Source organism: Felis catus, chromosome C1 (assembly GCF_018350175.1).
Source record: "Felis catus isolate Fca126 chromosome C1, F.catus_Fca126_mat1.0, whole genome shotgun sequence".
Taxonomy (NCBI): domain Eukaryota; kingdom Metazoa; phylum Chordata; class Mammalia; order Carnivora; family Felidae; genus Felis; species Felis catus.
Genome location: NC_058375.1, coordinates 104607242 through 104622908, shown reverse-complemented (window position 1 = coordinate 104622908; position 15667 = coordinate 104607242).

Sequence of the window (15667 nt, the reverse complement as noted above, 5' to 3'; positions counted from 1 at the left end):
GGGGTAAGAGAGAGGAGGACAGAGGATCTAAAACAGGCTGTGTGCTGACAGGCTGACAGCAGTAAGCCCGACGTGTGGCTCAAACTCACAGACTGCAAGGCCATGACCTGAGCCAAAGTCAGATGCTCAACCAACTGAGCCACCCAGGTGCTCCCTTCATAAAAACTATTCTTACCTGCTTACTGTAACTCCGTGCTTTCTGAGTGCATGGCTTCTCAGTTAAAGGTTAATTTACCAGCTTCTCTTGTATCTAGGTTTGTCCATAAGACAACGTTCTGGGCCAATGAGGGGTGAACGGGCACTCCTGTTCTATATTATTTCAAGTTTGTGCCCTAAGAAGGAATAGGTATGTGTCGCCCTTACCTTTTTTCCCTCTCCTCTGGCTTGGTTGCAAAGATGACGGCAGGCACTGTGACAACCACCTTGGACCCTGAAACAGAAATCTTGTGATAAGGATGACTGAACTACGCTACTAGCTCTGGACTATGACATGAGAGATGAACTTGTATCTTCTTTAAGCCACTGTTTTTGTTTTTGTTTTTGTTTTTTAAAGATTTGTTACAGTAATTTAGGCTGTGCTCTGACCCATTGTCTGACTCTCCTCTTACCTTCCTAGAGTAAGTCCTACGAAGGCAGGTCTTTTTCTTTCTTTCCCTATCCCCATCACTTAGAACTGTATCTGGAATATAGTGGGTGCTCAGTAAATATTTATGGGATGAGCGGATTGATGAGAGAGAAGGGTTGAAAGGGATGGCAGAGCTCCCAGCCTTGGATGTAACAAAAAATGAGTTTGAAATTTTTTCTCTCTGAATCGGGAACAGCACAACACAGAGTGAAGGTCTAGGGGAGGTTGTTAACAAACCATGGTCCACAAAGCAGTTTAGAAGTTTCCCAGTGTAAATTGTTGGATATTTATACTAACCTATACTAGTTCAGAAGCAGTAAGAGGGTGGAAGAAAACTTCCATTTCCTCTACTCTCAATACTTCTGGCCCCCAAATGTGTGGGTTTTCCACACCAAGCAATTCTACCTGGATTTAGCACAGATACCACAGATTATGGGCTCAGTCCCATAAGGCTGCCCCCCACTTCAGACACCAATCACAGTAGTGGGTTCCCAGGTTACTCACACTTCTGTCAGTTTTGGTTACAAATCAGGCGTTCCCACCACCCCCTCATCACATTTGATAAGCTGTTGCAATGACTCTCAGAACTCGGGGAAACATATTTACCAGTTTATTGTAAGGGATCTAGGAAAGGATACAGATGATCAGCCAGATGAAGACAGGGCAAGATCTAGAAGGGTCCCGAGTGCTAGAGTGTCTGTCCCTGTGGAGTTGTGGTGTCCACTCTCTTGAAATGTGGTTTCTGAACCTTACAGTTTAGGGATTTTTACGGAGGCTTTATCAAGTAGACACGATGGGATCATCAGCTCAATCTCCACACCTTCCTCCCCTCGAGGATGGGGGGTGGGGGAGGCTAAACGTTCCAAGCTTCTAATCAAAGTTTCGCCTTTCTGGTGACCAGCCTCCATCCTGAAGCTACCTAGGAGCCCACCAAAAACCATCTCATGAGACAAAAGACACTCCCCATTACCTAGGAAATGCCAAGAGATTTAGGAGCTCTGTGTCAAGAACCCGGGTCAAAGACAAAATACAAGAAAAGATGTTCTTGACACCCTTATTACCCAGAACATTACAAGAGTTTTAGGAGCTCTGTATCAGGAATCCTGTCACAGTCCACTCTCTTGTCTCTAGCCATGGACCCCTTACAGCAAACTGATTATAATAAAGTCAAAGATACTAGCTGAAAAGGCAGCTTCCTGTAGTGATGAGCATTAGCAGTGAGTCCCAGTCCCCCCCCTCCCCCCCAGAACTATATGACCTTGGGAAAGTTTCTTTCCTCCTCTGAACCTCAACTTCTTCCTCTGGGAAATGAGAAAAATAATGGAACCTACCTTCTAGGCTTGTCATGAAGACTGAATGAGATTATGTATTGTATGCACTTAGTAGGGGGGCTGGAACATGGTGAATATTTGATCAGTGTTTCCCTCACTGTGAGTATGGGTAGGAAGGCACTTCCTGCATAAGTACCATTGTACCCCCAAAGCACATTTCCCTTCCTAACAAGCACCACTTTAAGAGATTCCTAGGGATTTGAGAGTCCCTTCCCTAAGGATCTTGCATTGGAGCAATAAGAACTTCTTTTTCTTTCTTTCTTTTTTTTTTTTTTTTTTTAAGTTTACTTCTTTATTTTGAGAGAGAGAGGGAGAGAATCCCAAGCAGTGAGATCATGACCTTAGCCAAAACCAAGAGTTGGATACTTAACCAACTGAGCCACCCAGGAGCCCCAAGAACTCCTTTTTCTAGGAGTTCTAAACCATTACCCAAGAAGGCAATTCAACAATTTACTTGTTGGGCCTTTGATTCTGTAGAACCTTCAAGTGTCTGCTGTGTCCTGATAGGAAAAAAAAAAGCATGCATTAGAAAACAAAAGACCTTATTTATAGTGTCTGTTACTAGTGCTCTATAAAGACCTAAGTTATCTGACAAATATCTTTTTTTTTTTTAATCAGATGATGTTTACAATACCTCCCCTCAATGCTCTCAGGAAAAATGGAATACTTTCATTAAATACTCCCTTGCTATTTCTGATTTCTGAGTTGAAACCTCTGGATTTTGAGAATTTAACATAGGAGTAAGCCAAGTGAATAAAAATGATGTAGGGTACACTATTAGGTAGCACAGAGAAGGACACACCTTATAACAGAAAGGAGAATTGCAAATATTTGGGAAAATTTTTTAATGTTTTTATTTAGTTTTGAGGGGATGAGGGGCAGAGAGAGGGAGACACAGAATCTGAAGCAGGCTCCAGGCTCCGGGCTGTCAGCACAGAGACCAATGCCGGGCTTGAACTCCTGAACCACAAGATCATGACCTGAGCCAAAGCTGGGCGCTCAACCGAGTCACCCAGGAGCCCCAGGAAAAGTTTAAGTTAGAAATTTTAAAATGAGCTTGTGGAACCAGGTTGATGACTTAGGAGTTGATCATTTCTGCTTGTTTAAAGTATTTCACGGGGCGCCTGGGTGGCGCAGTCGGTTAAGCGTCCGACTTCAGCCGGGTCACGATCTCGCGGTCCGTGAGTTCGAGCCCCGCATCAAGCTCTGGGCTGATGGCTCGGAGCCTGGAGCCTGTTTCCGATTCTGTGTCTCCCTCTCTCTCTGGCCCTCCCCCGTTCATGCTCTGTCTCTCTCTGTCCCAAAAATGAATAAAAAACGTTGAAAAAAAAATTAAAAAAAAAAAAAAAGTATTTCACATTTTTCCTCTCAGTATTTTCAAGATGAAACTCTTGTTTTTGCCACCTATTCAGGAACCAAAGTTTTCCCAAGAATATAAGGAAGACTTTCTTATTTTTATTTTAGAGAGAGAGCATGAGTGGGGAGGGGCAGAGGGAGAGAGAGAATCTTAAGCAGGCTCCATGCCCAGTGAGAAGCCGGCCACGGGGGTTCCTGGGATCCGATGACCCTGGGATCATGACCTGAACTGAAATCAAGAGTCAGACATTCAACCTACAGAGCTACCCAGGTGCCACGGAAGACTGTCCTATTTAACTACAGTCCAAGAAATAGTGAACAAGGCAGATGATAGTTCTGAGATCTCAAGGTTTCTTTTCTTTGGCCAACAACACATTATGTAATAGGTGATTTATTTCAGATGATTGTACTAAAATGAGGTACAAGAATCTAGAGAGAATCTCACTATCAACCAATCCAAGGAATTTTGCTTAGATGGCCAAAGCCAGAAACAGAGAGCAGAGGAGGGAACTAACAGGGCTGAAGCAGTTCTCCAGTACTTGACTTTTGAGGACCAAACTTAGATGCTGGCCCACTGTCTCAAGGTAGTAAAGAGGTAGTGGCTTGGGATTGGTTGAGTATTTTGAGAGAGAGATGGAGAGAGTTGGAAATTATCTTGGGACTTGAACAGTCCCAGGACTCCAGAAGAAGGAATCTTGTGGTAAAAAATGGAGAATGCAAATTAGTGAAATGAAGTAAAATAAGGAGCAAATTGTCTCTGTTACTTCACATGATCAAGTGCAGTAATCATAAACTACCAGAAGGTGATTATGGGAGAAATCCATATCGCTCTTTTGACATCCAGGTTTGTAACATTCAGGAGAACAGAATATACCTAAAGACATCCGCTTCATTTTTGTTTTGTTGAAGGCAATGATGTTTGAGCATTGTGTAAGTCTTAGTTTCTAGCTGGTGGAATTCTAATTTTTTAAAATGTTTATTTATTTTTGAGACAGAGACAGAGCGTGAGCAGAGGAGGCACAGAGAGACAGAGAGGGAGACATAGAATCCGAAGCAGGCTCCAGGCTCCGAGCTGTCAGCACAGAGCCCAACGTGGGGCTAGAACTCACGGGCTGCCGAGATCATGACCTGAGCTGAAGTTGGACACTGAACCGACTAAGCCACCCAGGCACCCCTCCTCTGATATCTTTTTAAGTGTTTGAATTATCTTGTTCATAATTTTCTTCACATTACTATCAAGAGGCTGGGCAATAGAAATTATTCCTAAATGAATATCTTTTTTTCAGAAACAGCAAGTATGTGTAGAGAACACAGTTGTGGGATTAGCAGGAAAGTTAACCAAGGTAACATCTGAATTTCAATTCTTGGCCTAGAGAAAAAAAGGTAAGAAAACTTTTTATTTTCTGAGGAAAATAAATGTCTTTCATGGTATCATGACCGGGGGGGTGTATTTAGGCGGGAAAGGGGCATAACAGATAAATCTTTGGACTAATATATGCAAATCATTTATAGTGGGAAAAAGCAGTCTCCAGAATTGGCATATCAAGTGGGCTAAAACTTGTTGAGGATATAGAGGATTTGAAGAACATGGTTAACACAATTAGTCAGAGCTATACTTACACCCACCCCATCTTGTACCCAAAGTAGAAAATGTACATTTTGAAGCCACATAAATACTGATAAAAACTGACCACACGTGAGAAGACATAACCTTAATGAGTGTTGAAAAAGTTGAAACCATAGGGGACACATACACTAATCAATTGCAAAGATATAACTAAAAATATTCTCCTTGATCTATACTTTTGGGAAAAGCACATGGGCTAAGGAGGATATAAAAATAAAAATGATATAATTTTTAGCATCCAATTATAATAACAAAGAGAGCACACTATATTAAAACCTATAAGAAGAGGACAGAGGAAAATTCAGAGCTTTAAAACGCATTTATGAGAAAAGGAGCACTATTAGAAATAACAAAGCAAGATTTTACCTTAAAAGCTAATAAAGGGACAACAAAAGTTGAGTAGGGGAATAAGTTAGGCTCAAAGCAGAAATGAGCAGGGGCACCTGGGTGGCTCAGTTGGTTGAGCATCTGACTTCAGCCTGGTGTGGTCTTGTTGTTCCTGAGTTTGAGTCCTGTGTCAGGCTGTGTGATGACAGCTGAGAACCTGGAGCCTGTTTCAGATTCTGAGTCTGCCCCTCTCCCACTCATGCTCTGCTTTTCTCTCTCTCTCAAAAACAGAAAAAAACATTACAAAAAAATTTTTTTAAGTAGCAGAAATGAATCGAATCAACCATACTTCCTCACTCCCCAAAATAGGATTCATCAATAAAACCAAAATCTGGTTCTTTGAAGGAAAATTAAAGGGTTAACCCTTTGATAATTTAACATTGAAAAAGTACACCAATATGTCAGCAACATTAGATGCAGAAGATATTCTAAGTGCTATGTGTATTTTGATACATATATTTGCAGATGCAGACAAAATATTAGATTTTTAATACAAGTGATCAAAGTTGCCCTAAGAAAGGTATAATGACTAAATAAAAATAGCTGCAGGAGAAATGGAAAAGAGGGGCAACGATGTACTCTTAAAAACAACTCCAGGTCCAGAGAGTTTTACCAGACCTTGAGGGAAGAGACAATATTTATGCAAATTGATCAAGATAATGGAAAAAAAATGAAAAGCCAGCTGCTAATATTATGAGGCAGTGATGGAAACATACTATTAAGATTAAGTGAAATAACCTGTACCAAGCAAATTAAAAAAAAAAAGAGTATTTGGTAAATAAAGTTAACCCATAAAAGTTAGATACTATGAGGCCACAATATAGATTTCACAGTGGAATGAAACGTAATTGGGATAAGAAATTGCAGTTCAAGGAGCTAACCTTGCAGGGTTAAGATTTGAATTCTAGTTTATCAGGCCCAAAGCCTGTGAAATGTCAAGATGTGATTGAATTCAAGTTAGGAAATGATTATTTTCTAAAATAAATACGGAACCTATAAACCCATTGCCAATAAAGCCATTTCTTGCCCTTTCAGAAGAAATGGTCTTCAGTCACAGCCAGACCCCAGAGCTGTTTCACTGGAGATTATGCCACAGCTTCCTCAAGAGGATATTCTCAGAACCACATTTGGGGAGCTTATTTCTCTGGAATGTATAGACCGATTGGCCTTCCTTAGAGATTTTCTGTCTCCATTAACTCACTTAGGTTTGGGAAACTCTCCCTTTAACACATGCTCCCTGTCCACAATTTCTTCTTCTTCTTTTTTTTTTTTTTTTTAATTTTTTAATGTTTATTTATTTTTGACAGAGAGAGAGAGAGAGAGAGAGAGAGAGAGAGACACTCTCTCTCTCTGATTGGGGGAGGGGAAGAGAGAGAGGGAGACACAGAATCTGAAGCAGGCTCCAGGCTCCAAGCTGTCAGCACAGAGCCCGACTTGGGGGCTTGAACTCAAGAACTGTGAGATCATGACCTGAGCCAAAACCGAGTCAGAAGCTTAACCAGCTGAGCCACCCAGGCACCCTGGTAAAGTCAGTATTGTAATGATGTCAGTATCTCTCCCTCACCCTCACTCCCCAAATCTACATATTTATTGCAATCCCACTCCAAATCCGATAATAGTCTTAGGAGAATTTGACATAGTTTAACACTCTTTCTTTCTTGAGACACTTTCTTCTCTGTTTTCCTCTTATCTCATTAGCTATCCCTTGTCAATATCCTCTGCTGCCAAGCCTTCTACATGTTTAAGATTTGGTACATCCCAGGGTTCAGCCTTAGACTCTTTTCTATCTGTACTTTCTGCTTACATTGTCTTTTCTAATCCCATGACTCCAAATACAACATATATATGATGATTCTCAATTTTTTAGCTCTATCCCAGGATTGTTCTCTGAGCACCATTCATATTCCATTGGTTTTTCAAGTTACACTTAAATGTCAAACAGGAATATTAATATGTCCAATACAAAACTTTTGCTTCTTGCTACTCCTCTCTCCTCTATTACAACTTGCTGTTTCCCAGTTAATGGAATCAGTTTATTGCTCAGGCCCAAATCTAGTTTTTCTGACTCCTCTTTGTCCCCACATTCCCCACATTTAATCAATCATAAAGCTGTCGGGGGGGGGGGGAGGAGGACACTTCCTACAAAATATATTCCAAATGTGACCACTTCTCAACACCTCCACTGCTCCCTGTAAATCCAAACTACCATTATCTCCCACCTAAATTCCTAACTGGTTTCCTTGCTTCCACTATTGTGCCGTCCTTACTGTCCCTGGGGTCTGTGTCTAACTGGCCTGGTGGCATTCAGGACTATTGAACACCTTCCAGCCAATTGCCAGCTGTGACTCCATTCCATCTGGTTTTCGGGCAGGTCTGGCTACCTTGGACTTCTGGGATGAAGGTTGGGGAGATTCCTAAATCCAGAAGTCTCTAGGGTTTCTCCCCAGTGTGGTAGCAAGTGATGTGGAAGTGTTGGGGTTCAGAGCAAAAGGTCAAGAAAGAATTCTTGAGACATCTTCAGTGCCAAAAGATAGTTTTATTAAAGCACAGGGACAGGACTCATGTGCATAAAAAGCCGTGCTTGGGGTTGTGAAGAGTGACTGATTATACACTCTCAAGTTGGGAGAGGGCTAGGGATAGCATAAGTCTTAAGGAATTTTGGAAGCAAGGATTCCAGGACCTATGGTTAGGAAAAGGCCATTTATTGCTTTCAATAAAATCTTAGTCATGAGCCCCTTCAGATGTAGATCAGGGGGCCATATGCTTTGAGGATGATTGCTAACATATATCTGGGTGGGGGGTGGCGCAGGGGCAGAGATACAGGGAGTTTCTGAAGGAATTTTTATATGTTAAGGTAGACCTGCAGGATCCTGGAGGGTGGGATAATGTTAGGCCAAGATTGCCTTTTGCCCTTAGCAAAGTATTAACATAGAGGCAGTTGAGTTCCTAGAGGAAGGTCACTCTACCTGTCTCAAGGACTTGCCAATGGACTGTAAGTTATAAGGAAATTTTCTTCTTTTGCCTCTGTTTCTCACATCAGCCAGGAAAGACATAGAATGGGCCCAACTGTTCCTGTTTTACCTCAAACCAGTCGTCCACTTTAGGGATTCCTCTCAAGCTAGGAACACTCTGAGTGTTCTGGAATGGGCCTGAACTCCTGTAGAAGCTCAAATAAGTTTAGGGCTTTCCTTATGGAATCTGGAAGATGAAAAACGACCTCCAACTGACCCACCCTCCTCACAACCAGTTAGTTGCCTGCTCTGCTCCATAACTGTCTCCTCTGGGGTGTCCTACTTAGCTCTGTAAACCCTGGGGATATAGGATGTGCCCAAGAGCTTCTTGGATGGAAGACTTGGAAGGTCCAGCAGACTCTTGGGTATTGTCCCTGCTGAGTCTGAGATGGATGAAAGAACACCTTCCCTCCCTTCCCCAACACCTGCCACCCTCCTCCCTGCCGGCTGCATCAATCTCCTCCAGTGTTCTCCGTCCTGGAAGCTCTAGTGATCCAGGACAGAAAAGGCCTTTGGATGAAGCCCCGTGGTTGCCGAATGCATTTCAGAGGAGCCCTTGAAGAACCTGGGGGCTTACTGCCCACCGCCCAGCGGGTTCTGCCAGCCCAAGCTCCCTTCCTGGCTCTGCTGGGAAAGTCATCTGTGTTTGACTGAACGGCGGTCATTCATTGGCTCCCCACCTGCTCCTTCCCGGGAGCCATCTGCTCCAGCCACCTGGATTCTTGGGTCTCTGGGCAGGTCAACGCCCGCCCCTTCCCGCGGTCTCCCAAGTCCTCCTCTCCGCGGGGTGGCGCCACGCCAAGTCCGTGAGCGGGCGGGTCGCCGCGGCCCCGGAGGAATTTTTCAGCTACGCAGTTCCGGGAAGCCGCCCCGCAACCCCCGCCGTCTGTTGTGCCGCCGTACTTCCTGCCGCTGACGACCGGGCCCAGGCGGGAATCCGGTTCTTGCAGGTACCAGCCCAGAGCAAACAAGTACTTGGCCTTTGGGGGACCGCCCACGAGTTGGGTGCTCTTCTGGGTACCGGGACGAATCGGACACGCGCGACTCCGTGCTCTCCGCCACCTGTTCGCCGCCGCTGCCGCCGACCCACTCGAGAGCTCATTTCTTGCCCCTGTCGGCTCTGGGGAAGCCTTGAGGTCTCTTACCAGGTCTGGCAGGTTGTGGAAAGCGAACGACGAGCCAAAGTAGCAATGTGCACAGGCGGCCACAGGGTGGAGCGAGCGGCCCATACCGCAAGTACTGCCTTGGTCTGTCCATTCAGGAACCGGTTCTAGCCGTTAACTGAATGTAGAGCTTTAAGTAGTATATTCGTGGGGCGCCTGAGTGGCTCAGCTGGTTAAGCCTCCCACTTCGGCTCAGGTCGTGATCTCACAGTTTGTGAATTCGAGCACCCCCCCCCCCCCCCCCGTGAGGCTTTGTGCTGACAGCTCAGAGCCTGGAGCCTGCTTCAGATTCTGTGTCGTCCTCTCTCTCTGCCCCTCCCCTGCTCATGCTCTGTGTCTCTCTCTCCATCAAAAGTAAACACTTAAAAAAAAAAAAAAAGTGTATTCGGGACCTTTAAGATGCTGCTTTACAGTAGAATCTACTAACACATGCCAGTTAGGAACAGGAAATGACTGATGAGTGACAGAAGCAGGTTTGCAACCGAGTGAAAATGTGAACACAGATATACAGTGTGCAGTACTTTTTTTTTTTTTGTAAAAATTAACGAAAAAAAATTCTAAATTGTTCAAGAAAATGTAAAACCAACTTTCTAGGAGCTGTAATGTGATGGGTTAGAGGTAAAAGGTTTCAGCTCTTTTGAAGTCAGGCAGAATATGAAACAGAAACACTATATTGGGTGAATGAACTATTCCCCCTCTCCCTTTACTTAGAATACTGAAAATGCAGGGGGACTGCTCTTTAAAGCTGGTTGACAATTCCCAGAGTGTTTTTATGTATCTTAACTCTATGCGCTAGCGTCTGTGCTGTTTGCACAGTATTTCCAGCTTCTGTAGAATTTTACATCCTCTTTGTGGTTGAATGGAGCTGAGTAACTAGTGCTGACCAGTGAGGTGGAAGTGTCTGAGTCACTTCTGGGCTGGAGCATTGCATTCCTGGTTTGGGATGCTCCATGCTCTCAGCTTCCACACAACTGCTGACAGTGTTCCTGCAAGCCACCCCCCCCCCCCCCCCCCGCCTCCCATCAGCCTCCTGGTTTGACCTTGGTGTGGCATGAATAAATGACCAAACCCTGTTGGCTTCAGGTGCTCAGATTAAGGATTGTTACCTGAACATCTGCCAGCCTATTACACAGCCTGATGCACAGATGAGTAAATCAGGTATAGGGCTGCGCATGAGTTTGTTGCCTAGATGACATAAGGTGCACTATTTCTTACACTCTTTGCCTTGCTCTCAGGACTCTCCCTCCAGAGCTAAACCTTTTTTTTTTTTTTTAATATATGAAATTTATTGTCAAATTGGTTTCCATACAACACCCAGTGCTCATCCCAAAAGATGCCCTCTTCAATGCCCATCACCTACCCTTCCCTCCCTCCCACCCCCCATCAACCCTCAGTTCTCAGTTTTTAAGAGTCTCTTATGCTTTGGCTCTCTCCCACTCTAACCTCTTTTTTTTTTTTTCTTCCCCTCCCCCATGGGTTTCTGTTAAGTTTCTCAGGATCCACATAAGAGTGAAAACATATGGTAGCTGTCTTTCTCTGTATGGCTTATTTCACTTAGCATCACACTCCAGTTCCATCCACGTTGCTACAAAAGGCCATATTTCATTCTTTCTCATTGCCACATAGTACTCCATTGTGTATATAAACCACAATTTCTTTATCCATTCATCAGTTGATGGACATTTAGGCTCTTTCCACAATTTGGCTATTGTTGAGAGTGCTGTTATAAACATTGGGGTACAAGTGCCCCTATGCATCAGTACTCCTGTATCCCTTGGGTAAATTCCTAGTAGTGCTACGGCTGAGTCATAGGGTAGGTGTATTTTTAATTTTTTGAGGAACCTCCACACTGTTTTCCAGAGTGGCTGTACCAGTTTGCATTCCCACCAACAGTGCAAGCGGGTTCCCATTTCTCCACATCCTCTCCAGCATCTATAGTCTCCTGATTTGTTCATTTTGGCCACTCTGACTGGCATGAGGTGATATCTGAGTGTGGTTTTGATTTGTATTTCCCTGATGAGGAGTGACGTTGAGCATCTTTTCATGTGCCTGTTGGCCATCTGGATGTCTTCTTTAGAGAAGTGTCTATTCATGTTTTCTGCCCATTTCTTCACTGGATTATTTGTTTTTTTGGGTGTGGAGTTTGGTGAGCTCTTTATAGATTTTGGGTACTAGCCCTTTGTCTGATCTGTCATTTGCAAATATCTTTTCCCATTCGTTGGTTGCCTTTTAGTTTTGTTGGTTGTTTCCTTTGCTGTGCAGAAGCTTTTTATCTTGATAAGGTCCCAGTAGTTCATTTTTGCTTTTAATTCCCTTGCCTTTGGGGATGTGTCAAGTAAGAAATTGCTGTGGCTGAGGTCAGAGAGGTCTTTTCCTGCTTTCTTCTCTAGTGTTTTGATGGTTTCCTTACACCATGTTTCCTGTCTCACATTCAGGTCCTTTATCCATTTTATTTTTGTGAATGGTGTAAGAAAGTGGTCTAGTTTCATTCTTCTGTTTTTTTTTTTTTTAATAATAAAGAAGAGGCAAGGTCTTTGCGTGAAAAGTGTCATCAATTCTGCTTTACCTCTTACGATACACCAAGATTCAGAACATCTCAACATGGACCAACATATTTATCTCTAATACCTAGCTTTGTCCTTAATACTCATAAGTATAAGAGAGACACAAAAACCTACCACTGGTCTATAGTGCCTCTGTCTCTGGTAAAGAGATTTTTTTTTTTTTTTTTTTTTATCCCCAAGGCAATGAAACGTGATTTGGGATGGGTGTGAAAGATACCTTTCTTTTGCAAACTGGGTGAAGGGTGTGTGGGAAAGAGTATGTGGAAAAGCAGAAGTAGCTTCACACACTTACTGAGGGCATGTCCTTAGGCAGCACAATACAATGGAAGCCCCTGCATGGAAGTTGACAGTTGGGAGCTTGATTCCCTTAAAGCTGTCATCGCCAACGTACCTGCGAGAACACCAGCTTATCCCCGTGGGTGCACACACTCCAGAAAGGCGCTGGTCAGTGAGTAAAGCAATCCATACGTAGGACAGTAGGGGGTGGTGGAGACTCTAGAACAAAGTGCTGCGTGTTTCTTGTTTCATCATTATTGAGTAAAATTCTATTGACCCATTTATTTATTTATTTATTTATTTTTTACATTTATTTATTTTTTGAGAGACAGCCTGAGCAGGGGAGGGGCAGAAAGACAGGGAGACACAGAATCTGAAGCAGACTCCAGGCTCTGAGCTGTCAGCACAGAGCCTGATGCGGGGCTCAAACTCAGGAGCTGCGAGATCATGACCTGAGCGGAAGTCGGACACTCAACTGACTGAGTCACCCAGATGCCCCTCTGTGGATCCATTTCTTGATTTCTGCAACTACAATTTTTAGCAGGCTTGTGTTTTGCTTCTAATGTGAACTAGTGAAATTCCAAAGCCTGACCTTAAAATGGAAGTCTTCATTATTCATAAAAGTACATCTAGAATCACTGAAGATGTTCCCTCTCCTTTACAGGTAGAGGGAGAGAGAACATTTTGCATCATAAACAGCTCAGTTTGATACGGTGTTAAAGGACATTCGCAGGAATATCAAGCTCGTTCTCTTGTCAAAATGGAGACGTGTGCATATTTTTTACTGTTACCAACTTGTTTTGTTCTCCATTAACTATGTCCCAAGGGTGCCTGGGTAGCTTAGTTGGTTAAGTGTCCAGCTCTTGATTTCTGCTCAGGTCATGATCTCAAGGTTCATGAGTTCGAGTCCCACATCGGGCTCCACGCTGACAGCGAGAAGCCTGCTTGAGATTCTCTCTCTCCCTGTCTCTCTGCCCCTCCCCTGCTTGTACTCATAAATAAGTAAATACATACATACATACATACATACATACATACATACATACATAAATAGTCCTTAGAAGTGTTATTGGGACAAATGGGTCTTTTAAGACTCCAAAGACTATAAATTTTGCAATGGTATACAAAATACTCAGACTGGACTCTGGGAACAGATGCTGGACAGAGTTTGGGGTGCAAGATGTTTATTAAGGATGAGCTCCTGTGAAAGGAAGAATGAAGAGGCAGGACTGGGCAGAGGAAGAAATCAGACTGCAATGAAAGCTTGATAGAGCCTAGACCAACCCACTGAGGAGCTCTGGAATAAGTACTGCTCACAAGCCTGTCCTGCTTTGGGCTGAAATGGCCTGTTTTGTTCAGGCAGGAGATGCTGGATGTTCCAGGAAGGGTAGGAATTTGGGGGGGGGGGGGTCTCAGCAGGGGACAATTTGCCTTCTGCTGGGTTTTACATTCGTTTCCCTTCTCTGCCTTTGGGCCCCTCTCCCCAGTTGGATCCAATATTTTCTGTGTGTTTCCAGCACTGGATGGAATAAAAATAGAGTGAGCCCTTAGATAGGGGCAAGTGCTAGGGTCAGGGCACCCAACCCCCATAGGGAAATTGGAGACCTGGGCACCCACCTGGAGAAAGTATTGGGTGGTATCAGGCCATGACCAGACCCAGCACTATGGCTTGGGGAACAGACAGGTAGGTGTCAATTTGGAGCACCCCAAGAACTATTCCTGTCATAGCTATTGACCAGAAATAAGGATAGACTGAAGTGCAAATTGTTTAAATGTTAGACTAGGCAGTTAGGTTCTAACAGGATACCTGGAGGCCAGCAAAGAGGAAGTCATGGTCAGCGTTTGGGAAGGCCAGAGGCCTGTCCTCACAGCACTCCTTAAGAAGCCAGATTAAACCAGACAGGCCCAACAAGGCAGGTGCCAAGACAGGAAACCCCTGGCCAAATAAGGAAGAAGAGAGAAAACCTACCAATTCCACTCCAAATAATGAATAAACCACACCCTTGTTAATAGCTGTTGATAAAAATAGAAACCTGAACGGTGGGAAGTTCTCTCTCTCCCTCCCACTCTCACCTCAAGAGTCTACTTTTGTTCAGGTTTAGGAGTGAATGGTCAAAGAATCCTTGAGACATCTTTGGTGCAAAAAGGTTGTTTTATTATGGTACAGGGACAGGGCCCATGGCAGAAAGCTGCACTGGGGTCGTGAGGAGTTGCTTTCAAGTTGGGAGAGGGTTAGGGATAGCATAAATCTCTGAGGAATTTGGAAGCAAGGTTTCCAGGACCTTGAGGGCTAGCTGCTGTTAGGAAAAGGTCATTTATTACTGTCTAGTAAAAACTCAGTCATGAGACCCTTCAGATGTGTATCAGGGAGCCATATGCTTGGAGGATGATTGCTAACATATGTCTTGGGGGGCGGGGGGCAGAGAGAAAGGAAATTTCCAAAGGAATTTTTACAGGACCCTGGAGGTCGGACTAACATCAGGCTAAGGTTGCCCTTTGTCTCTAGCAAAGTATTAACATCAAGGCAGCTAAGCTCCTTGAGGAAGGTCACTCTGCCTGTCTCAAGTACTTGTCAATGGGCTGTAAGTTGCAAGAAAGTTTAATTTTTTTTTCTTTTGCCTTGTTCTCTACATCACTTTTACTTTAATAAACTTTCCTGCTTGTATCGCTCATTCACTGTGATATGTCTGTCCTCGAATTCTTTCTTGAGACAACCTTTGGTGACATCTTTGGGAGAGGCTGGGTCAAGGCCTCAGGATCCAGGGTTCTCCCCAGCTCACCCAGCAACACAAGAAATTAACTTAATCAAACCAATTATTTAAGCAGTACAAGTGATTAAAAATTGTGACAAAGACACAAGCATGGAAAAATCTGGAGAGGAAGCACAAAAGAGGAGAGTGGGGAAGGACAAGGCTCTTCGTGATGCTTTACTAATGACTATCCCCATTCCAACTTCACCCCAGGCCTTAGCGTCTTTCTGCCATCTTCTTCTCCTAGGGAGCTCTTTCCCTGAAGTTCTATCCACCCTGTGAGGGCTGGCAGAGAGTTCTCTCTGTGAATGTCACTTCTACTTCACTTCCCAATTCCTGAGGCTAGAGTGTCCTACAGGTGGTCCCAGAGGGTCTTTGGGTCTCTTCCCTATGGGATCATTTCCTGCCATCCTCGTTTCTGTTTTCTCAGTCCAAGACACCAAATGATACGTGCAAACTCCTACTGTTATATATGACCATTTCTTTTAATACAAATGTTGGGAGTTGTTGCACATCTATTGAGATGATCATTATCATACCTTGTTCTGAAAGGGAGAACCTTCTCATTGTCCACAGA